Source organism: Phascolarctos cinereus, unplaced genomic scaffold (assembly GCF_003287225.1).
Source record: "Phascolarctos cinereus isolate Bilbo 61053 unplaced genomic scaffold, phaCin_HiC Scaffold_726;HRSCAF=1367, whole genome shotgun sequence".
NCBI lineage: Eukaryota > Metazoa > Chordata > Mammalia > Diprotodontia > Phascolarctidae > Phascolarctos > Phascolarctos cinereus.
Genome location: NW_027556098.1, coordinates 410,262,370 through 410,285,839, shown reverse-complemented (window position 1 = coordinate 410,285,839; position 23,470 = coordinate 410,262,370). Strand labels below are relative to the sequence as shown.

Genomic DNA, 23,470 nt, shown 5'->3' with positions numbered 1-23,470 from the left:
TTTACTGAAATCCTCCTGTCCAAGGCCAGCAAGACCGGACGCTCTCCTGAGCAAACTCCAAAGTAGGGATCTTGAACGCTCACTGGGTAGTGGCCAGCACACAGACCCTAACGCTCTGTCCTGAGACACCAGAGAGGGACAGGTCTAACCAGCTAGGTCTAACCCTAAGAGACGGGAGGAGCCCAGGTGACCCAGACCATGCAGGGCGAACCACTCCACCCAAAAGTACAACATGGCACCCAACACAAAGCCCCAATTCAGTAACTTACGCTGAAGAGACAAGTGAATCAGAGAAAACACCAAACAGTATCAAAGCCTGTTGTACTACTAGAGATCCCCCCAAAGAAGGAGAAAATAACTCAGTTAACAGCTGCAACCAAACACTGAAAGGAAAACTGGATCTTCCCCAGCAACTACGAGAATACCTAGAAGTAAAGCAAGAGATTAAAAAATAGAAGTTTCTTATGGAAAAAAGCTAGGAGAATAAATAACTTAGAAGAAAATATGATAAACCTCATCTAAGTAAAAAACTCTCCTCAAAACTAAAAAAAGGCCAAACAGAAATCAGGGATATATGAAACAATAAGAAATATTGGGACAAAACCAATACGTGGAAAAAGGGAAGAAAATGTAAGATATCTGATGAAAAAAAAAAAAAAAAAAACTGACAAAGAAAAGGAGGGGAGATAATTAAAAAATCACTGGGCTCCTTAAAAATGGTGATTCAAGGGGCAGCTTGGTGGCACAAGGGATAGAGCGCCAGCCCTGCTTTCAGGAGGACCTGAGTTCAAATCTGGCCTCAGACATATAACACTTACTAGCTGTGTGACCCTGGGCAAGTCACTTAACCCCACTGCCTAGACAAAAACCAAAAAGACCCCAAACAAATAAAACGTGCAGAAGAGAAGTTCTGAATGAAACACAGACAAGCAAGACAATTTTAAAAGTAACATAGAATTTATTATGTACTTTGTTTAAGCAAGCAATATGAGTCATGATTTCATATAGAATTCTTTTGTGTTCTGTTGTATGTATGGAAATACTCTTTTGGGGGGTTTAAGTTCAAAATAAAAAATGATTTTTTTAAAAAGTACTGCCAATCCAGGGAAGAGATAAGAAAAGATACTTCTCTCTCTTCTTAGCAGAGATGGGGGGCTATGGGTGGGAAATGTGGCATATACTGCCAGCCTTAGCTGATATGTTGGTTTAACTGAATTTTCCCCCCTTTGACTTTTTTTTAATCCTTTGTTACAAGGTATGGCTCACTGGATAGGGGAACAGGTAGGGATATATTAAAAAATGAGGGTGACGTAAAAACAAAAGTTATCAATTACAATTCTTAAAAAAAAAAAAGTATGGCTAGGCATTTTTGGAGCCTCTTCTGAAGAATGTGCCCATAGGAGCAATACGTTTTTGCAGCTTCAGCAGCATCCTTCATGCCCAGAATGAGCGTGAACTGGAGGGAAGCCCAGGTGCAAGATGAAACTCTATAAGAAATGACAGAAGGGAGGGTGTTGTAAGCCTTGTGGAACCAAGCTTCCCCCCCCCCAGGACACTTTACAATTGAGGGCGTGACTAGGGTGAGAGCTGATGCCCCACAGAGGACTGCATTCAATCCTACGGGAGGCCTGAGAAGGCACTCAGAGCTTCCCCAAGGCTTCCACAATGATTTTGGTCCCTGGAGAGAAGAGAAAACTCCAGGCGGGGGATAGGACAGGTTCTACTAGCCCTGGACAGCAGCAAGGGTGGGAGATCTGCCCCAGGGACATTCTGAGGAGTCTGACACTGACCTTCGGGCACTTACCTGGAGAGAAGAAGCATCAGGAAGCTGTCAGACCTGGCCATGGTCACTTCTCATCTCTGGAAGGGGATAAGAAAAACATTAATGCAAAGAAGACCTTAGTGTTAATTAGTACCGGGGCCAAATAGAGTAAGATGAAATTTGGGTTAAAAAAAAGTATTTACAAGTACAAGACTGCGTGGAGCATAGGTGGACATCAGCTTCTCTGTAAAAGATCTGGGGGATTTAGTGGGGCCCACAAGTTCAGTCTAAGTCAGCTGTGTGATGCTGAGGCCAAGAAAGTTCAAGCCATCTTAGGTTGAATTAAAAGAGGCACCATATTCTATCCAACATGAAATGTCAGAGCTAGGAGGGACCTTAGAGAATAGAATATCAGAGCTTAGAAGGTCCTTGGAGCATACAATTGGTCAGGATCTTGGGGCACAGAACACGACACAGTTGGAAAGGGACTTCAGAACATACATAGAATGTTACAGATGAGAGGGACCTTAGAACAGAGAATGCCAGAGCTGAGATAAAACTTAGAACCATGGAAAATGGTAAATCAGAGCTAGAAGTGACCTTAGAACATAGAACAAGGGCTCTGAAAGCTGAGAGGAACCCTATGACATACAGAATATTAGAAGTCAAAGGAAAGAAACAATAAAATTAAAAGAGATCATGGACCACAAAATGCAAAACTTTGAACAAGAAGCATTAGAAGATAGAAGTTAACATGGAACCGGGGAAAAAGAAAATACTAAATTAAAAAAAAAATAGAAGTTAAACTACCAAAGCTGTATAAGAACTAGGAGCACAGAATTTTGAGTTGCAAGTAACATTAAAATACGGAACTCCAGAAAAATGGCCTTTAGAATATAGGAAAGAAGATTAGAGTTGTAAGAGACATAAAAATTAGAGACTGGGAGCCAGAAGGGACCTCAGAACAGCAAACGTCAGACCTAGAGAACGCTTTATATGGGGGACTCAACCATTCTGGGGGCCCTGGACCCCTCTGGCAATTGGTCTGGTGAATCCCAAAGAGCTCTTTTCAAGATCATGTCTTCAAATGCATAAAATAAAATAGAGAGGATTACAAAGGAAACCAACTATTGAACTACTATTATCAAAGCACTGAAAGGTCCATGGTCATGGATCCCTGTGGATTCCAGGTTCAGAACCCCTGCCTTAGAATACAAGCTATCAGAGCTGGAAGGTACCTTAAAATACCGAGCATAGAACGTCGGAGCTAACAGGAAACTTAGAATATACAAAGTCAGAGCTAGGGATGCCCATCAACTGGGGGAATGGCTGAACAAGCTGTGATACATTATTTTGATGGGATACTGCTGTATTATAAGAAATGACAAACAGGATGCTCTCAGAAAAACCTGGAAATAATTTCCTTCACTGATGCAAAGTGAAATGAGCAGAACCAGGAGAACACTGTACACAGTAACAGCCACACTGTGCAGTGACCAATGTGAATGACTTAGCTGTTCTCAGCAATACAATGACTCAAGGCCATTCCAAAGGGCTCATGATGAAAACCATTATCCACCTCTATAGAAAGCACTGATGGAGTCTGAATGCATATCAAAGCATAGTTTTTTAACTTTCTTTGTTTTTCTTGTCAGTTTTTTTTCCCCTTTGGTTTGTGGTTTCTCTCACACCATGACTAATGTGGAAATATGTTTTGCATGACTGCACACGTATAACCTATATCAAATTGGTTGCCTTCTCCATGAGGGCAGACAGGAAGGAAGGAGGGAGAGAATTTGGAACTCAAAATTTTTAAAAACAAATGTTAAAAAATGTTTTTGCATATACTTGGGGAAAAAATAAAATATTTTACATATATATTTTAAAAGTCAGAGCTAAGAGACCTGAAATTATATACTGTCAGGACTGAAGAGGTCATTTGACCACGAACGTCCAAGCTGAAAGAGGCCTAGAATACAAAGAGATGTTTGCAGACAGCAGCCGTCTTTTTCTCTCTCCCTACCTCACTTTCTCACCTCTCTCCCCACCTAAACACCAAGTGTTTAGCCCCACTCTGGATTATCTCCCATGAGGGTGACTACTACCCTCATATTCAAAGAGCATCTATGGGTCCACACTCCTAAAACTGTAACTCACAACCCCCCACAAGTGAGCTTACATCCTCTCCCCTGCTTGTTGTCCTCCAGTAGTGGAAGGCAAAGACCCCGTACCACCAAGCTGCCACTCCCTGCCTCAAACTGCTAATCACAGCTGACTGGCTTAGTGTTTCTAAGGGACACCCAGGGCATCTTTCCCCAGACAGTGGCCAGGCTCCTTTTCTAATTTAATCAAAGAATTTTCCCCACACTGAATAAAGGCGTAGATGCATTTCTGTGCTTGGTGCCTATCACCCTGTTACCTTTATTATCTGCTCTTTAATTGCTAGGATTATATAAACAAGCTTGAGGAGTAGGGACCAACCCTCATTACTCCATTGAGGATGCTAGCAGGTTTTTTTGTTTGCTCGTTTTGCTTTTTTGGTGAGGCAGTCGGGGTTAAGTGACTTGCCCAGGGTCACACAGCTAGTAAGCATTATGTGTCTGAGGCCGAATTTGAACTCCCTAGCAATTTCTAATATGCATAGAGTCTTTTGTGAGGTCCCAGGCCTTTTCCATACAGCAGGTGCTTCTCCATACAGCCCAGAGCTTAAACTCACCTCTAACTACGTAACTGTACACATCTGACAACAAAGTTTTATAAAGTTCCTCAGAGTTTAACATTAACCTTGGTGTTTGTAAGAGTCTAGACCAACCCAAACAACAATAAGAAAAGGGGGAAAAGTAAAACAATGAACAGCAGCAAAATAAGTAAACAGAAAAAAAGAGAAAAAACAACAATTTTCCCTCCTGCAAGGGGAAGTCTAGTCCGAGAGAAGCTTCTAAGTGCATGTGGGGTGGCTGAGAGGACCCTTAGAACAGGGAATGTTAGATATGGCAGAGGCTTAGAACATGGAATGTCAGAGCTAGAAGGAAAGGGAATGTCAGAGATTGGAGAGGCTTACAACATGGAATGTCAGAGCTGAAGGACCCTTAGAACAGGGAATGTCAGATATGGCAGAGGCTTACAACATGGAATGTCAGAGCTGGGAGGGACCTTAGAACAGGGAACGTTAGATATGGCAGAGGCTTAGAACTTGGAATGTCAGAGCTGGGAGGGACCTTAGAACCACAAAATGGAACCACCAGGACTAGAAAGACATGTAAAAGACAGAACATGGAGTAGAACAGCTACGAATTACCTCCAACCGTGTAATATGAAAAGGTGAAAAGAACTGAGTACATCGCAAAAATAGTGTCAAGTGGGACTAAATCCCATCCGCTCTTGGCAGTCAGATCCATCTTGCAGGGATTCTCAAAACTCATTTTGTTGCCTTATGGCTCCCCGCCCATACCAGGCACATATTTTGTATCCACTATTCTGCACATCTGTTGCTTTCACCCTACCCCCTCCTCCCAAGCAGAATGAAAGCAGCCGGAGGACAAGGGCTGCTTTGTCTCGGAATCCCTAGTGCCTAGTAACTGGTAGAGCATATTGGCTTAATCAAACTGAATTAAAGAAATGGGACTTAGACCTGAGATGATGATGATGATGATGATGATGACGTAATGGAGAGTGGACTTGTGATTTCATTGGCTAAAGAGACTCAGGTGAGGAAACTCCCTCCACCAATGCAGCTTGGCAGCGCAGAGAACTGCCTAGAGCCCTAGAAAGTGAAGTGACTTGCCCAGGGTCATATAGCCAATGTCTGTCAGAGGCAGCACTCTAACATTTCCCTAGGAGAATTTAATTTCTTTGGGTGCAAGAACAGCTCTTCATGTTGTCTTTGTGTCTCCAAATACAGAAAGAGTGCCTTACAAGTAGTGCATGCTTAATAAATATTTATTGGCTTGGATTGGATTGGAAGGTGATGTGCGCCATCTGCTGGAGATCGGTGGAGCTGCAGAGACCAGCAAAGGAGAGGAGTTTCGGGAGGTGAGCACGGAGCAGCGAAGAACAGCCCTCCTCCCTGCTGGAGCCCCACCCAGGGCAGCACTGTGAGTCACAGAGATTACAGGGCTCTCTAAAAGGCAGCCTTGGAGCTACACTCTAGTGGCTGGTATGCAAGTCCTTTCTGTGTTCACTGACTTGTAAATAAAATTATATTTGAGTTTCGCAAGCCTGAATGCTTGGAATGCCCTTGGGGAAAGTACCAGATACTGATGTGCATCCGATGGGTAGAGGCAATGCACCCATGCTGGCCTCTACCACAAGAGCTGTGCATGAAAAGGCCTGGGGGTCTCTGGATTGCAAGTTGGATGAGAAGGACGTATCATGCTATGCGGATCAAATAAAGTGCACGCGGCCTCCGGCTGCCTGCACGGAGGTGTCGTTTCCAGATCTGGGGAGAGCTCGTCCGACTCCTCCTGCCCTAGCCGGAGTCCAGTTCTAGGGCCAAGTCTCACGAGGGGCCTGACAAAATCGGAGGCGCTGAGAAGGCCGAGGACAGGACAAGGGAACGGGACACGTGACGGTCGGCCAAAGGGAATGGTCAGCCGGGAAGAGAGAAGATTTGGATTGGGGGGCAAGGAAGGACATGTAAGGATATCTGTCAAAGTACGGGAATGGTTTTACTTTGGCCATTATTTGTTTGGCCCTGCAGGGCAGAATGAGGAATAATGGGGGCAAACTGTAAACATATTTTGACCCAAAATAAGGGAGAAAATGTTTTGACACACGGAGCTGTCCAAAAGTGAAATAGGCCGCTTCCCGAGGTAGTAAGGTCCCCATCACTGGCCGTCTTCCAGCAGAGATCAGATAAACCACTGGTGGGAAATAGTAAGAAAGGATTCCTACCTAGGGACAGGCTGGAACTACTACAAGGCCTCTGAGGTTCCTCCTTACTCTGAGACTGATTCTGAGAGGGAATTAAGTCAAGCCAGGGCCCTCCCGCTCCCTGCTCTTTGGGATCCCTTGAAGGAAAAGGGAGACACAGAAAGCCAATCTCCCCTCAGAGCCCAGCACAGTGCCCTGAGTCCCACGGTCCCACAGATCTTTGGGAGACATCTTTGCTAGGGGCATCGACCGGAGCCTGTGACACCCAAATTCCCAGCTCTGCCATTTATTTATCTCACCTGCATGTCTCAGGCAGGTCACCTCTCTGGGGACCAGCCTCCTCTACGCAATTCCTTCCAGTTAAGTCTAAGGCCCTGTGCTTTGAAGTCTGCAACACCTTTTGTGAGCCTCGCCACCACCACGTCAGTTAAGTTATCCAACGGGGCAGTATCCCCATCTTATAGATGAGGAAATGAAGGCTCAGAGACGAAACTGACTTACTGCAAGTCACGCAGTAGAGTCAGGGGCAGGATTTGAACCCCACATTCCTGAGTCTATGCCAGGACTCTCCCTAACTTTCTCCAATGAATAACCGTTGTTGCTAAATCCCACCAGTAAAAGTCATCAAGATGGTAGAGTTAGAGGTAGAAGGGACCTCAGAGACCACCCCTCAGCTGACAAATGAAGCCTGGAGAGGTTAGTGACTTACCCAGGGTCATACAACTGGTATATGTCAGAGGCAGGATTTGAACGCGGGTCTTCACAACTTTGAAAACAACTCTCTAACCACCACATCATGCTATTTCACATCCAACTGACATTCTCCTGTCCCCATGAGGGGCAGTGTGGCCCGGGGGACAGAGCTGGAGACGGAGTCAGGAAGACTTTGGTTCAAATCCCACCTCCCGGACTTTGACTCATGGTGTGATCCAGGGGCAAGACACGTGGATTAAACTCTCTGAGCCTCGGTTTTCTCATCAGGAAAATGGGAATAATAGCGCCGACCGTACCCAACCCCGAGCGCTGCTGCGAGTGAAGTGATCTCTAAACCGTAAAGCTCCGCGGACACGTCAGCCGCGATGATGATGACGAAGAGCAGAAATCCCGCGCTGACTGTGAATCTGCTCTTCCTAGACCCGGGTGTTCGGCGAGAGCTGCAAGGGAAGGGATCCCGAGGGCTGGGTGTCGTTAGTGTCAGTGCAGGCATGTTAACACGGGCGTTCACAGTCACGTCAGCTAGTGTCTCCTATAGCGCCTCACGGCTCGCGGAGAAAGAGAACCTACATTGACTCATCTGATTCTCACGACAGCCCTGCGAGGTTGGTGCTGTTGCCATCACCCCCATCTTACAGAGGAGGAAACTGAGGCACAAAGGGAAGTGGTTTGCCCAGGGCCACCCAGCTAAGTTAGTGCCTGAGGCAGGATTCGAACTCAGGTCTTCCCGACTCCAAGTTCTGTGCCTTATGCCACGCCCCCTCCTGTGCCACCTAGCTGCAGCCCTTTAGGTTAAAAGATAAAGCATGACTTCGATGTTGGTATGAAAAAAGAATGGTCAGAATCTTCTAAAAAGCGTGTGCATGTACATGTATACATATGTGTGTACACATGTGTGTCTATACCTGTGTACATGCGTGTAACATGTGTGCGTGCATATGGCAGTCGGGAGGTGCAGAGAGGATAGAGTACTGGGCCTGTGGTCGGGAAGATGTGAGTTCAGATCCAGCCTCAGACTCTTATTAAGCTGCGTGACCCTGGGCAAGTCACTCTACCCTGTTTGCCTCAGTTTCCCCATCTGTAAGATGAGCTGGAGAAGGAAATGGAAGACTACTCCAGTATCTCTGCCAAGAAAACCCCAAATGGGGTCCCAGAGAGTCAGACAGGACTGAACAGCTACAACATATATATGTCTGTATACATAACACACACACAAACACACACACACACACACACACACACACACACAACACACACATACATCTGCTCTCTCATGCGATGTTATCATACATACTCTCCAAACTGAAACAGAAATGGATCCCCACGGATAGAAAACTACAAATTAGCAAACATCTGCGTTACACTGTATTTTAATTTATTTTGACAGAAATTTCCCAATGCCATTTTCGTCTGCTCTGGGCAACACTTGGGATTTGGGCTCTTGCCAGCTGCTAATTACACGAGAAAACAGAGGGGCCTGATGGAAGACCAGCCTCTGACATATACGGGCTGTGTGACTCTGGGTAAGTCACTGCACCTCTGAGTTCAGGGCCCCAGGTGACTTTCTAAGGCCACCCCCTTCCCCTATACTGGGATCACAGGCCCCTACGAATGGGCCCTGTGCCCTGCGTCACCATTATCTATTCTATGCCTTCTACAAAAGTCTAAAAAATAAAGCCACCTTCCCTTATGCTTTCTATTCATCAGACGATGCTTTTAAAGAAAGTTCTGTCACAAGATAAGTGTGTTTGGTCGTTACAGAGCCAAGGATGCTGCTAAGATCAGAAACATTTAAATGTCTGCCACGGGATAGGATAGATCCCAAGACTGGGAATAGAAGTTGTCCGATTTTGTCTGAATGGAAGTCATGACTTTAACTTGGTGTTTTCATATAATGCTCCATGAGGGACTGATCAACAGACAGACAGAGAGATCTGGATGGGGGGGTGGGGAGGGTGAAAAGGCACCACACTTGAGGTTGTATTACCGCAGGAAACCCCCAATGAGAAAACCCCTTCTTCCAACAGAAGACCAGCAGCTGCTTCCTGAAACTTAGCATCTTGTCCCCTGAAGCTCTGATCAGTCCAGGATTGGACAGTCAGTACCCTGAACTCGTCCCTCCTGAGCTCCGAGGTTGGCTTCCTGCTCAACAGCCATCCATGGATGCCCACACGGATCTATACTTAGGTACCGACACACCCGAATGTGGATCTCACGGCCACAGGGAACTCACTCCTGCAAGGACAGACCACAACCAATCTATTACTCAGAAGACTTGAGGTGACATACTGCTGGAACCTGGAGTCAGGAAGACTTGGTTGTTCAAAACCGACCTTCTAGCACTTACTAGTGGTGTGACCTCGAGCCCTTAATATACCCCTCTGGGCCTTGGTTTTCTCATCTGTAAAATGGAGTTACTAGGACCTGTCATACCAACTCCACAGAGTTGTAAGAAACCCTCCAAAAAGTATGTAAATCGCTCGGTAAACCTTAACGCAAAATAAGAATGTTAGTTATTATTCCTAAATGCATCTCTACAGTGATATAAATAGTACTATCTATGTAATATATGAAGTAATACCATAATTATAATTCAGTACATCAGAGACTGTAGCTGTGGGTTCTACAGGGAGAGATCACCACATCCTGTACAATTCAGCAGACTCATTAATTACTGCAGCTGAGAGGGGAAAAAAAAACTGTGAGTGAGGCACCCATCCAGAATTAGCCGGGCTGGCCTGTGAGTTAGAGATAACAGAAGCCATCTCCCCTCCCGGGGCCTGTCCTGGAAGACATCCTGGCTTGGGAGGCCTGACGGCAGTTTGCTCTCCGATAGTACAGATTCCCCACACCCCAGCGAGGCCGTAAAAGCAGAGCATTGGAGAATTATTAATAATAGAATTTATAATTCCATTTCAACTCTCCTGGTGACAAAAGTCAGAATGTGCCCAAGTGGAGAAGAGGGTGCTACAAACCAGGAACTCGGATGTCGGCGTGAGCCCGGTGTGGACAATTAGGAGGATGAGAAGGGTCTGGCGGGGGCAGAGCGAAGCCTTGTGGCAAAGCCAACAAGCATTTATTAAGCACCTACTGTGTACCAGGTGCTGCCCTAAACACTGAGGCTGCAAAGGCAAAAGGCGTCCCGTCCTTGCCGGTCTAACACATCTCATCCCCGAAGGTCATTCAAGGAATATTCAAGTGGGCCAGAGGGACAGAGTGACCTTGGCCAGAGGCAGAATCGTCCTGGCTAAGTGCATGTCCTCCTCCAGGCCTGGAGCTGGGGAGGGGACAGGGGGGTTTCAGCCCAGGCTGTGCCAGTGACTTGCTAGGTGTCCTGGGCAAACTTCCCCCTCTGGGGGTCCCCATCTGGGCTCTGAGGATTAACTGGCTGGGTGACCTCAGGGGAGTGAACTTGGGGAAGAAGGGGTTTTGTAAGCCTGAAAACACCATGGAAAATTACTATGAAATCCTGACTACTACTAGGCTGGGAATCCCCGGGGGACGATGACTGGGTTTTGTCTCTTTCTAAGTAAGCCTGCTCCTCTGCAACTTCTAGGCGTGAGTACCTCTCCTCTGGAGCCAGCAGGGTGGTGACTGGGCCTGAGTTCAAATCCAGCCTCAGGCCCTTCTTAGCTGTGTGACCCTAGGCAAGTCACCTCGCCCTGTTTGCCTCAGTTTTCTCATCTGGAAAATGGGGATCACAAGAGCTTCTCAAAGTGGTTGCGGGGATCAAAGGAGATCACGAAGTGCTTAGCACAGTGACTGGATTAGCCAATTACTCACGCCCAACTCTTCAAGACCCCATGGGGGGCTTTCTTAGTTTGTTATTTCCTTCTCCAGCTCATTTTACAGATGAGGAAACTGAGGCAAACAGGGAGAAGTAACTTGCCCAGGGTCACACAGCTAGTGGCTAGATTTGAACCTGGGTCCTCCCGATTCCCAGCCCAGCACACTGTGCCACCCAGCTGCCCTTCATAAACGTTAGCTATTTACTATCACTATGTTGTTTCCCTCCTTATCTACTTTTGTGTCCCACCTTCTGCTGGCCTGGGCTCCAAGAGGGCAGGCAATCAGTCTGACCTAGACCGTCCACACATCCTAGGAACTTAACAGGTGTTTGCTGAGTGAATTCTACAGAACGGGCAGGGTGGGACAAGGTCTCTGAGAGGGCGTCAGCCTGGGGACTGGGGGGAGCAGAGGAGAAGAGAGTGCTCCCGGGTGAGGTGGTCCATGGAAGCTTCCTGGGGGAGGGGAGCAGTGACCAAGCCCCTACCTGCTGGTCCACTAAGTCCCCTGTACCAGCTCCCAGACAGTCCCTGTCTAACCCCACCCCTCAGGTCCCTCACCACCCAAGCATCCAGTCTTGGGCTCTATCTTTGTAAAGACAGCCTTCATCCCACCTCTCCTGTGCTTACGAGAGCTCCTCAGCTCGTCCTGATGAAGAATGCGCTATAGTGAACAGAAGTCATGAGGTCTGGGTTCAAATCCAGCCTCAAACACTGACTAGCTATGGGATGAGGAGCAGGGCTCCACCTCTCAGAAACCCCATTCCATCCCCACAATGGGGACAATATTTTTATGACCTCCAACGTACTATACGGAGGTCATGTGATTAGTCAATGCAATTAAACTAACACGGTGTTAAGCTAGGGAGGGGAGGGGGTTACACAGACAAAAATGAAATAATTCCCACCCTCAAGGAGCTTCCATTCTGTGTGCTGGGGGTGAGGTAGGGTATAATCAGCCTACATACAAAGTTATCTGGGGTAGAGAAATAACAGAAGGGGTTACCTTCTAACACTAGAAAGGACCAGAAGATCCAAGAGGTGGAGATGAGAAGGTCCAGGCCTTGGAAGGGTTGGGGAGCCAGGCTGTGCAACTGATGGGAGGTAGAAGAGTGTATACCAGAAAGAAACAGGAAGCTGGCCAGTGCGGCTGGAACGTAGAACCTGTGAGTTGTGGGGAGAGTCTGGACGCAGCTGGTGAAGATTCCAGAGCGGGACGTTCTGTCCCAGCGGCCACAGGCCATGCTTCAGGACTGCTGGTTCAGCTGCTAAGTGGAGGATGGACTGGCAGAAGAGGCTACTGCAGTGGTCTAGGTGAGAGGGGAGGTCCGCGTGGCAACCACAGAGTGGAGGTGAAAGCGGCTGCAGAGCCGGAAGTGACAAGATCTGGCTGCGAGGACCAGAGACGGGGGCTAAGGAAGAGCAGAAAGTGGGGGGACAACGCCAAGGGTGCAAACCTGGGATTCTGCAAGGATGGTGAGAAATACAGGGGCTCTGGAGGAAGGACAGACTCAAGAGGAAAGGATGACGAGCGCCATTTTGGATGGGCTGACTTTGAGAGGCCTGTGGGACACCCAAGCGGAGATGTGGACTGATGGAAGTGGGACTGAGGCTCAGGAGACAGATGGGGGCTGGAGTCATCTGCAGAGAGATGAGAAGGGAATCCTTGGGAGGTACTGAGATCACTGGGAGGAACAGCCCCGGGGCACACCCAGCAAAGAAGACTGAGAAGGAGCGGTGAGACAGGAGAGAGTGTCCACGAGGAGGGAGTGGTCAACAGCTGCAGAAAGGTCAAGGAGGATGAGAATTATTATTCCAGGCCTTCCAAATCTGGCCCCAGCCTCCCCGGTTCTCAAGCCAATCTCCCCTCCCCTTCCCAATCAAAGCTCGGCAGGGCCCTCTCCCTTCCTTCCCAACACCACCCACATCCTCATCAACCCTGTCTTACAGTGCCCTCTTCTCCCAAGAATTCCATTTCTAGCTGGGAAAGTCTAGTCCAACCCCATTTTACAGATGAGGAAACTGACGCACCAAGAAGTGACTGGCCCAGGACCACACAGTAGCTAGAATTTCTAGAATAGCTAGAATTATTCTTAATAATTAAATATTAAGACATAAACATTTCTATAGTAGGGCTATTTCCTCTCAACCCTGTGAGCTTGGTGGTGTGAGGCTTAGGATCCCCATTTTAAAGATGAAACTGAGGTGCCACACACAGTCAGGATTTGAACATAGGTCTTCTGATTCTTTGTACCAAACCACCTGCCTCCATCCTGGTGGAGTCCAAGCCTTATCTCAAGGTTACTCAAAATCCCCGACCTCATGAGTGGAAGAGGCCATCATGACTCTCCTAGCCCTTACCCCATCCCCCATGACTCTGGGAACCTCCTGTCTGTGCTGGAGAAGCCAGGTGAAGTTCAGCCTCCAAGGATCCCACCTCCCTCTCCCTCTCCCTCTCCCCGCTAACCTGAGTCAGGAAATGTGATCCCCAGGGCAGGCAAGAAGTTGGGTAGTACCAGCTTCTGAAATCCCACTGAGTCAAGAGCCTCTGTCCCAGGATGTGGGAGACCCTTCTCCTACGGCTACTACCCACCCCTGGCTACTGGGACTCAAGGGTCTTTCCACTTCCTGAAAGTCCTACTCTTACCCAGGAGGCTTCTGCATTTCACCCTCTTCCCCTAGGGGCCAACCAAGGGCCTCGGGCCTTACTGAGCAGGAACTGAACTGTTCCTTGGCAAGCAGCCAGAGGAATCCTGTCTACGTGCCAACGGTGTGGCACGGTGGAGAGAATGCCGGATTCACAATGGGACAACCTGAGTCTGCAACCCAGTTCTGTCATGTCCTCGATGAGTGGCGGTCCCTCTGTGGGGCTCAGTTTCCTCATCTGTTAACATAAGGAGTGCTGATAATGTTTTCAGATATGGAAGAAAGGGGAGGATGTGTGGAGGGGGCACCATCTCTGATGACATTAGACATCCCCAAGTAAGCAGAGAAGCATCAGCCACCCAGCCCCAGCTAGGAGGCGTGGGAAGTAGAGAGCTGGGCTTGAGTCAGGAGGACCTGAGTTCCACTCCGGCCTCGGACGCCCCCCAGGGCAAACCACTCAGCCTCTGTCAGTCCCAGATCAATCGACTGTAAAATGAGGATAATAACACCCACTTCCCAAGGCTGTTGTGAAGATAAAGTGAACTAATACTTGTAAAGGGCTTTGCACTGCAGAAATGCTGCTGGCTGTTCATTCTAACCTAGGCGATTCAAAGTCCCACAGGCCTAGCCAGGCCCCCGCAGCACGGGCTTTGGACTCCCTATGGGCTGCCCAATACACCTTACAATATATCTTTTCCCCACAGAAGGGAAATTCATAAGACCATGGGACCGAAAACTAACTTGCTATTATCTCCCCTTAATGGCCCAAAGGGAGTAGGAGGTGGAGAGAACTATCACTGAAATTAAAGGCTGCTGCCGAGGTCCAGAGAACAAAGGGGAAGAAGGCAGGACCGGAGTAAGGAGGATCTGCCTCGGACAAATAGCTTCACCTCTGACCTATCAAATGGGGCTAATAGAGGACTGTCTCTCCCAGCTGTTACAAGCCTCAGATAAAGGGTAAAAAGCATTTTGTAAACCATAGAGGATGACAGAAATGATGTCTTTGCCCCCCACCCACCCAGAAGAACATCACCAATCAATGAATAAGTATTCTACCTACCACACAGAGCCCCAAATGAAAGGGCCCCATCCCCCAAGAGCTAGTATTCTCATAGGGAGACAATTTCCATCTATTGTATCTACAAACATGTAATGGAAATTCCTTGAGGATGGGGGTGGGTCTTGGTCTGAAGTGCCTAACACACTGCCTGGTCCCATCCATCCTGGCTTTCTGCAAGTGAGTATTCATTCTTTCCTTGAAGGCTCCAGGTATGGAGACCTCCCACCCTCCTCTCTGGCTCCCTCCCAAGGCAGCCTGTTCCATTCGGGGATCACAAGAGTGATGTCTAGCCTTTACTAACAATCATGGGTACATTGAGTGGAATAGACCAGGGCCCAAATCCCAGCTGGCCACTTTACTACTGGTGGGACTTTGGGGAAGTCACTTTCACAATTCCCTGGGCCTCAGTTTCCTCATCCATAAAATGGGGCTGTTAGACTAGGTCCTTTTTTTTCCCCCTTCATTGACTAGGTCCCTTCTGACTCTTAAATCTACTGTCTAAAGGCAAGCCATCATCTGCAACTCCACTCTCTGCTTCATGCCCCACTGTGTTGGATTCCACTCTCAGGCCAGGGAAGACCAGGTCTACCCTCTCTTTCACCTATCAACCTTTCTCTCTTCTCCAGGCTTCTCCATTCCTTCAGTTTTTCTATGTTGTAAGTAATCCCTGAATTTCCATGACAGCCACAGTGCTTAATCCTCCCCAGCATCCTCATTTGCATGTCTTTTGGTAGCCCTGCCCTTAACATGGGGCATCCTAAGCCAGTCATCTTTCTCCCCCCCAATTCTCACAGCCCCATCACCATTCCCATCTCTCAGCAGCCAGGGGTCAAAATTCCCCAGTTCCTCCTCCCTTCTTCCTTTCCAATCTATAAAGTCATCACAAACTGACCATTCACTCCTCCTCTCCCAAGGCTCTGGGGACCCCTCTTTCTCCATCATCTCCATACCCCAGCTTGACAAGATGCGGCCCCCCTCCTCAGGAAGCCCCTTCTTCAAAGGAGCCTAAACTGGATGGCCTCAAAGGAGCAGGCCTGGAGGCCAGGGGGCCAGCCTGGAGCGTCCAAACCTACCCCACAAACAGCAAGAGTTTTCCGGAACCCTGGGCTCTCTGGCTTGCATAAAACTGAACTCAAATTTTGACTTCCTGCAGGAAGCTCTCCCTGATCCCTGTGGCTGCCAATTACCTCTTCTCTTCCCCGAACCTCCCTAAACATCTGGTTTACTCCTGATGTACTTATACTACATTTGTCTGTGTTTCTATCCTTTTCCTCTATGAGACTCTAACCTTGGGCTCTGCTAAGCCTGCTCTTGTGGGCCAGGGTCCTCTTTACAAAAACTGTATTCCAGGCAGGCCTCCTTTCCTAGTTTCTCCCTGGAAGCCACCCCAGAGGCTGAGCAGATCGGTGTGCTGGGAACAAAGATCAGACAGGAGATCAGACAGGAGTAGGGAGGGGAGAGCAGTGGGGAGCATCCCAGAACCTCAGGGTCCATCCACTGGACAGGAAGCACCTCCACACCATCTTCAGCCAATGGTCAGCCAGCCTTCACTGGAAGACCCTCACCACCTGCTGAGGCAGTTCCTTCCTCCTCACTGGGAGAAAGCGCTTCCTTACGTTAAGCCCAAATTTGCAGAACTCCCACCCACCCCTGCCCCCACTGATCCTAATTCTATACTTCCTCCCTCTTGAAAACTGTTCATCTTATTTCCAAGGTAAACTTCCCCAGTTCCTTCCACCGGTCGCCACACGGCCTGATCTTAAGGCCTCCACTCTGTCCAGATCCTTCCTCTTACTCACTTCCAGCTGGCTCATCGTCTTCCCGAAAAACCAAACACCAGACCAGGGCAGTATACTGAGGGACTATCCCCTCCCTGGTGATGCCACCTGCCCTAACTACCTGAGTCATCTTCTACTCCAGAGGGACTGGGGAATTGGGAGCCAAACCCTCTCCAGCTGCTTTCCTACACCCCCTTTCCTTGACATGTCAGCTTCCCCAAGCCAATTCCACGGCTCCATCTTCCTTCAAACCCTGGTTCTAATTCACTCTTAACCAGTGCTTGTCAAGTGGAGATCTGTGCCCAGCCCTTCAGGGAGACAAAATTATGGAAGACGCCATCTGGGTTGGCATCTCTCTTACCTCTGCTGGCTAGACATCCTTTCGGCACAGACAGATTCTCCTGGGGGAGAAGGGGACCTGTTGAAAAGGGGGAAAACCCAGGGCTGAAAGAGAAAAGTTAGACACATTACACCTAGCCCCACGGGGAGAGGGAAGACCTAGGGCTGGGTAGCTCTGGCTTCATTGGGCCTTTCCAAGGGGGACCCCTCCCCTGGCCGGCCATGACAAGAAAAACAGAAAACAAAGTGTTTTATCCACATTATCTCCTCTGAAACTCACAATATACCCCCATGTGGACCGGGATGGGGGTCAGAGACAGGCTCCCCTGATAACAAGTAATCAGCAAAAGGAGGGAAACAGACTCGTCCAAAGTTACCCAGGCAGGTAACAGCAAACCCCAGTGCTCTGGTCCGGGGAGCTCTCTTTCCACTACACTGATTTCCCCCATTTTACAGGTCAGGAAAACTGAGGCTAAAGGGATTTGAGTGATCTGCTCCAAGTTCACACAGCCAGTAGTGGGGAGGGCCAGGAACCAAACCCCATTTCTAAAAGGCCCTGTCCTTTGTGGTCAGAGAATTTCCAGTCCTTTAGGGGACAGAGATGCAGATAAATGAGTAACTATACAACATAACGTGATAAGCACATTAGTGAGGCATAATGAAATTAGTATTCCATGAGGTTGGAAGGACAAAAGTACCAAGGGTAGGGGGCGGGGAGGGAGATGGCTTTTAAAGAAGGACTGAAAAGGCTGGGTGAGGAGTCAGGAAATGATGCTTTTCTTGAAGTTTATCCAGTAGTTCTCACCCATATCTTGGCTTGTGTGAGCTCGGGTAAGCGTCTTCCTCTCTGAACCTGAGTTTTCTCCACTACACAATGAGGGGCCTGGACTAGACCCTTTCGAAGGTCCTTTTTGGCTCTAAATCCTTTGGGCCTTGGGGCTGACTATTTGGACCCTGAAGGCCAGGCCAAGATCCCCCTAACGTGTCCTCTGCTCTGCTTCATGAGATTTATGAGTGAAAGGTGGGGTTATCTCCTGCCAGGGGGTCGGGCTGAGGCTGATGGGTCAAGAAAAGGGCCAGGACAGGCCTTTTCATGTGGAATGAAATGAAGTTTCATAGGGAAGACCCTCGCCCCTCTACCTGCCCCAAATACACTTGAGGAAAGAGCATAGGAGACGTGAGGCTCTGGTCCCCCAGAATAACTGGATGACCACTTCTTGGGTTTGCTGGAGAAAGGATCCTAGCTCAGGAATGTCACAGATGAGACGGCCTTGGGTGTACCCTTCCAACTCTGACATTCTGTGAAATGGAAGTTTTGTGACATCAGATTTTTAATGTTTGCCTGAGAGCAGAGGGAGATGTTCAAGTGCTCAGGTGGGTCATCCATCAATAAACACTTATTAAGCACCTCCTATGTGCCAGGCACTCTGCTAAGTTCCACTAAATTTTCTACCTACAATGGCAGAATAGACCCATCTGTCAAAGAGGGATGGACAGATATCTGAGAGGCAGATAGCTGTAGTAACGAAGAAAGAGTCAGGAAAAGCCTGGATTCCAAACCTCCCTTCAAAATCTACTAGCTGTGTTGTGTGACTGTGGGTAAGTCCCTTATCCTTGGCCTCAGTTTCTTCATCTGTCATTCGGGGATAATAAATACCTCTGGTCCCTACCTCACAAGGTTATGGGGAGAATCAAATGAGACAATGTAGATAAAACATTCTGCAAACCTTAATGGGCTGTAGAAATAAATGTCACCTACTATTACCTTCTCAGATACTTGGTTGGAAAGGAGAGCACCTGATGAGTCATCAAGGGATATGGGTTCAAGTCTTGGCACTGCCTCTAATGTACAATTTGACTTTGTCAAAGAGGGCAGTTAATTAAACTCAACACAGCGTGAGACCATGGGCAAATCCCTTTCCTCTGTGTTTCTCAAGCAAACGAGTTAACACGACATAAAGTACTTTGCCAACCTTAATGCTAGCCACTACCATCTCGCTGTTCCCTGTGAGCCTCAGTTACCCTCTCTGTAAAATGAAGGAATCTGACTAGACATCTCTAAATCTTACCATTCCTATGGCTTCTAGTGCCACATCTTCCAGTGGCCTGGGCTAAGTTCCTTCCTTCCTTCCTCTCTCTAGGCTTTGCGTTTCCCTGTCTAAAAAAAATAAAATAAAATAAAAATAATAGAAAATCTCTAAGGACCCTCACATCTCTCAAGTTTGATAGGTCTATGACTGAGCTCAAAAGATGGTGGTTCTAGGGGGCAGCTAGGTGGCGCAGTGGATAGAGTACCAGCCCTGGATTCAGGAGGACCTGAGTTCAAATCTGGCTCCGACACATTATACTTACTAGCTGTGTGACCCTGGGCAAATCACTTAACCCCACTGCCTAACCAAAAAAAAAAAAAGATGGTGGCTCTAGTCCTGGGTCCCCAGTAGCCTCTGGGACCCCATACAAGTCACCTTCCCTGTCCCTGCTTCAGGTTCCGCTCTCTGTGAAATGAGGGGGTGAACATCTCAGTTAGGACCAACAGGAAAATAAAGGACATGCCTCCCTTGACCAGCTGCCCCATGGACACCCGATGGCCAAAGTGTAGCTTTGCAATCTGGGTTACAGGCTGAAATCCCAGTCAATCAGAAGGGACCTGAGGGGTCATTACGTCCAATGTACCATCACTGCCAAGTGGTCATCTCTCCAGCCTCTGTGAGGAGGGGGGGCACCCCAACTTCCCAAGCAAACTTCTCCATCTCTGGATGCCTCTTTAGGTTAGGAAAATTTTCCTCAAGCCATGCCTAAATCTGCTCCTCTGACACTCCCACTCATGCTCCAATTTATGACCTCTGGGACCAGGCCGAAGTCCACAGGACAACCCCAGTCTTCTCAAACAATATTCCCAAGATATGGCCTTGGGCTCCTTCCCCATCCTGCTCACCTTCTTCTAGAAGGATTCCAGTCTGTCAATATCTTCCTTAAAATGTGACACTTAGAACTCAACAGAGGATATGCCAAGGCCAAGTAGAGCAGAACTATCACCAGCTCCCTTGCTCTGGACACCATTCATGCATCTCTCCATGCAATCGGGCACAGCATTAGCCCTTCTGGCTGCCACTGGACATTACTGACTTATGCAGAGATTGTGGTCCACTAAGACCTCCATGCTTTTTCACTCAAAATGTCTGCCCATGCCTCTCCCGTCCTGTAGATTTTTAAAAACTCAATTTTAAAACCTTACATTCAAACAAATTCCCTCCTTTTAGGTTCAGTACATGGTTCTAGCAGGCCAAAGTATTTTTTGATGTTGGCTCTATCCTTCCCAGATTCACAGTATTTGCAAATGTGATGACCATACCATCTACACCTTCACCCTAATCTTTGATGAACACGTAAGGCGGATCCCTGGGGCGCTCTGCTAGAGACTTCCCTTCAGAGTGACAATCACTCATTAATGCCAATGTGTTGAGCCTGGTCACTCAACCATTCTGAATCTATCTAAAAGTGTTAGGATACAGTCCAAAGGCCTTCCTACCACCTCAGTGTCGCATGTTACGGCATCACCCTCCTCTACAGGCTTAGTAACCCTGTCCAGAAAGGGAAGCAGGTTAGTGTGGGATATCCCACTCCTGGGGAAGTCACGCTGGCTCCTTCATGGTCGCCACCTCTCTTCTTAAATGACAACCAACCATCCCTTGCTCAAAACATTGTAGAATCTTGCCAGTATTCTAAACCAAACTCACCAGAGCAGAGTTTTGCAGACTCCACCGTCTCCCTTATTAGAAAATCAGGACATCTGCCCTCTAGGCCTGTAGCAGCTCTCTCATCCTCGATCTTTGGGCGGCTGAGCAATCAATCACACCTGCCCATCCTTTCAGGGCCCTGGGATGTGGTTCTGTCCCGGCCTGGTGACTCAAACTCCCTGAGGTCAGGAGGCTGCTCTGAATTACCCTGGGTGTGTCAAAACTCCCTTCTAACCACTTTTGAGCTACCCTTCCCAGTCAAAGATCATTCTCCTGGTGGGGCCAGTTTCCTTCCTTTTCCTCTCAGAGATCAGGGCACATTTTTGGATGTGCTGCGGAGTGAAATATCATTAAGAGCACAATCGACAATCCACAGATCAATGCACTGGGAGCATGCCCAGAAGGGAAGGATTCACACCTTAAGAATGACATCCCATAGGTCTGCCACTCGCGCCCCCAACTCACTCTGGCCAGATTTCCCTTTTGTAAGATGAGGATATTTAAGATAGCTAAGGTCTTTTCCAATGCTAACATCTGATGGGTCGGTGACTGAGTCCTAATTGTGCCTCCTCGGGTAAGCCCCTTCCCTTCCATTAATAGCACAAGGGTGTCTGGTCTCTGAAAGTCCCTCCTAGCTCACATTCTCAGGGTTCTTTGGCATTCTAAGGGCCCAGAGAGAGTGGAAAGACCTCAGGGTCTAGAGCTGGAGTTCCTGGGTTCAAATCTTTGCTCTGCCACTCACTCCCCAGGAGACTTGAGCAAGTCACTGAATCTCCCTGGGCCTGAATCCTCCTTACAAACTGCAGAGAATTGCACCCTTACCACATAAGGTTATTCGGATGAAATGAGGTAAGATACGTAAAGTGCTTTGCAAAACTGTAAAGCTGTGCATGACTCACTGCTCAGCCGGTGAAAAAGGAACCGGCTGGCACAGAACTGAAGCCTGGGTGGTGGATGACGGGGATGTACAAGTGGGGAAACAAAAGCTTGCTGGGATGACAGAAACAGAGACAGCATGGGGTAGTGGAAAGAGCACTGAATTTGGGGTGCGAGGACCTGGGTTCAAATCCCAGCTTTTCTACCAGCTATCTGCATGACTTCAGGTGAATCCCTTCTCTCCCAGCCTCCAGAAGGAGGATGACAGAGCCATCCTTCATGCTTTTCTGGAGTGGGGATCCCAGGAACATCAACCCTAGTACTTGGGGAAGAACAGCCTGTCTCCCTTTTTGAGCCCTCAGGGGGCTGTGGGATTGTCTCTGTGCTAAAAGGGCTTCCTGTTCTTCACCCTTGTGATCAGGGAGGAGTACAGAAGCTAAGGTGGGACCAAAATTGGGGCCTTCGAGACTCATCTGGTTCCACTGCCTTCCCGCAGAGAGAGGGGAGCAAGCTAGCCAGCAGCCAGGTCAGAAAGTCCTCGCTGCTTGCCTCCAAAACACAGAAAGAAAAATGGGGCCAGTGCTGAGCAGCTAGCTTCAAGGACGAAGTGCCTTAGGCTTAAAACTTTCTCCCTCCACGGAGAGGAGAGGTATCTGTGCTAAAAAGTATTTCAATGGGATAAGTTTCCAAGTTGGCCAACTCTCAACCCTCCCCTACCCACACCCACAATCCCCACCCTCCGCCCCCACCACCACCAAAGTAAATCCTACCTAAAGATACATTGCTAAGGGGGTCTTGGCTCCACCTAGAAACAAGCTCCCAGCAACCCAAGCATCCCTGATCTCATTTCTACAGCTCTTTCCTCAGAACCGCCTAAGGATGATGGCAATGCAGATGTTATTTATAGATGAGGACAGCAAGACTCAGAGCCTCACTATGGCTGGGCCCTAGGCCTTGCCTACCCAAGGTGACACAGCTAGTTGACTCAGACCTCCTGAGTCCTCAGGGATCCTTTTACCTATTACTATTTCTTTGCTTATTATTAGATATATCTGCTGTCTTATTTTCTCAAACACATTAAAGGTCCCCTGAGGTCAAATGCTCACCTAGGTGGTTATCAAAATTTAAAAAGCAGGAAATGTTGGCCCTACCTGATTGGGGAGGGGAGACAAAGCCTTGCCCTTGGGAAGACTCTTGGGGACACCCTAGTCAAGGTGATCAGGGAACACCAACGAGGATGAGGATTGTCAGGAGAGGCCTTTGGGTTCGGGACAAGGGGAGGAGGGAAGGCTCAGAGCACAAAAAGGGGGAACTACTGAACAGGAGCGCCGACTTCTGAGCTTCCCCTGGGTCCACACCCTCCACCCCCAGGTCACGGAAGTCCCTCCTCCAAGTACCTAAGAAGGCTTTTACCTGCTTTTGGTGAGTGGGGTTCCAGGAAAGCTGAGATCCCCTTCTGACTGTCTTGCTGTCCCAGCCTGCCTCTGCCCCCCATCCTTTCCTGGGTAACCTGGCTCCTGGGTTCTCTGTCAGCAAGTCAGGCCCAGGACTTTCTCCGCTAAGACAAGCAGCCTGCAAGAGAGAGATCCTAGGGTGTGGAGCTGGAGGACTGGGTTTTGAGAAGCTCTTAACTAGCTGTGTGACCTTGGGCAAGTCATAGAACTCTCTGGGACTCCATTCCCTTGGCTGTTAAAATGATCAGAAATTCTTAACCTCTGTTAGGTCAGCAGGTTGCTGAAGCCTATGCAAAACCATGTTACATCTGTTTTATTCATGAAGGAGGAGATGCTAAATCCCAGTAACAGATTAGTAAAATGTTTTATTTTTTCTGTTCAAATTTCTAGACCCCCTAGCCCCTGACATCTTTCCACAGTCCCCCAGAGGTCTGAGGCTCCAAGGAA

At 48.3% G+C, this 23,470-nt stretch overlaps 2 long non-coding RNA genes across 3 annotated transcripts in view; one reads left to right on the top strand and one right to left on the bottom strand.

Moving 5' to 3' along the window:
* Positions 1 to 23,470, top strand: part of LOC110202360 (uncharacterized) — a 44,296-nt gene that overhangs the window by 12,281 nt on the left and 8,545 nt on the right. For both annotated transcript variants that reach the window (XR_013482590.1, XR_002322713.1), the window contains exon 2: positions 8,736 to 8,871. This is a non-coding gene — a long non-coding RNA (uncharacterized LOC110202360). The remainder of the gene's footprint in view (positions 1 to 8,735; positions 8,872 to 23,470) is intronic.
* LOC110202361 (uncharacterized) lies at positions 935 to 21,551 on the bottom strand. Its single transcript, XR_013482591.1, has 3 exons — positions 20,694 to 21,551; positions 1,805 to 1,860; positions 935 to 1,487 (listed from the first exon to the last, which is right to left on the bottom strand). It is a non-coding gene; the product is annotated as an uncharacterized LOC110202361 (long non-coding RNA).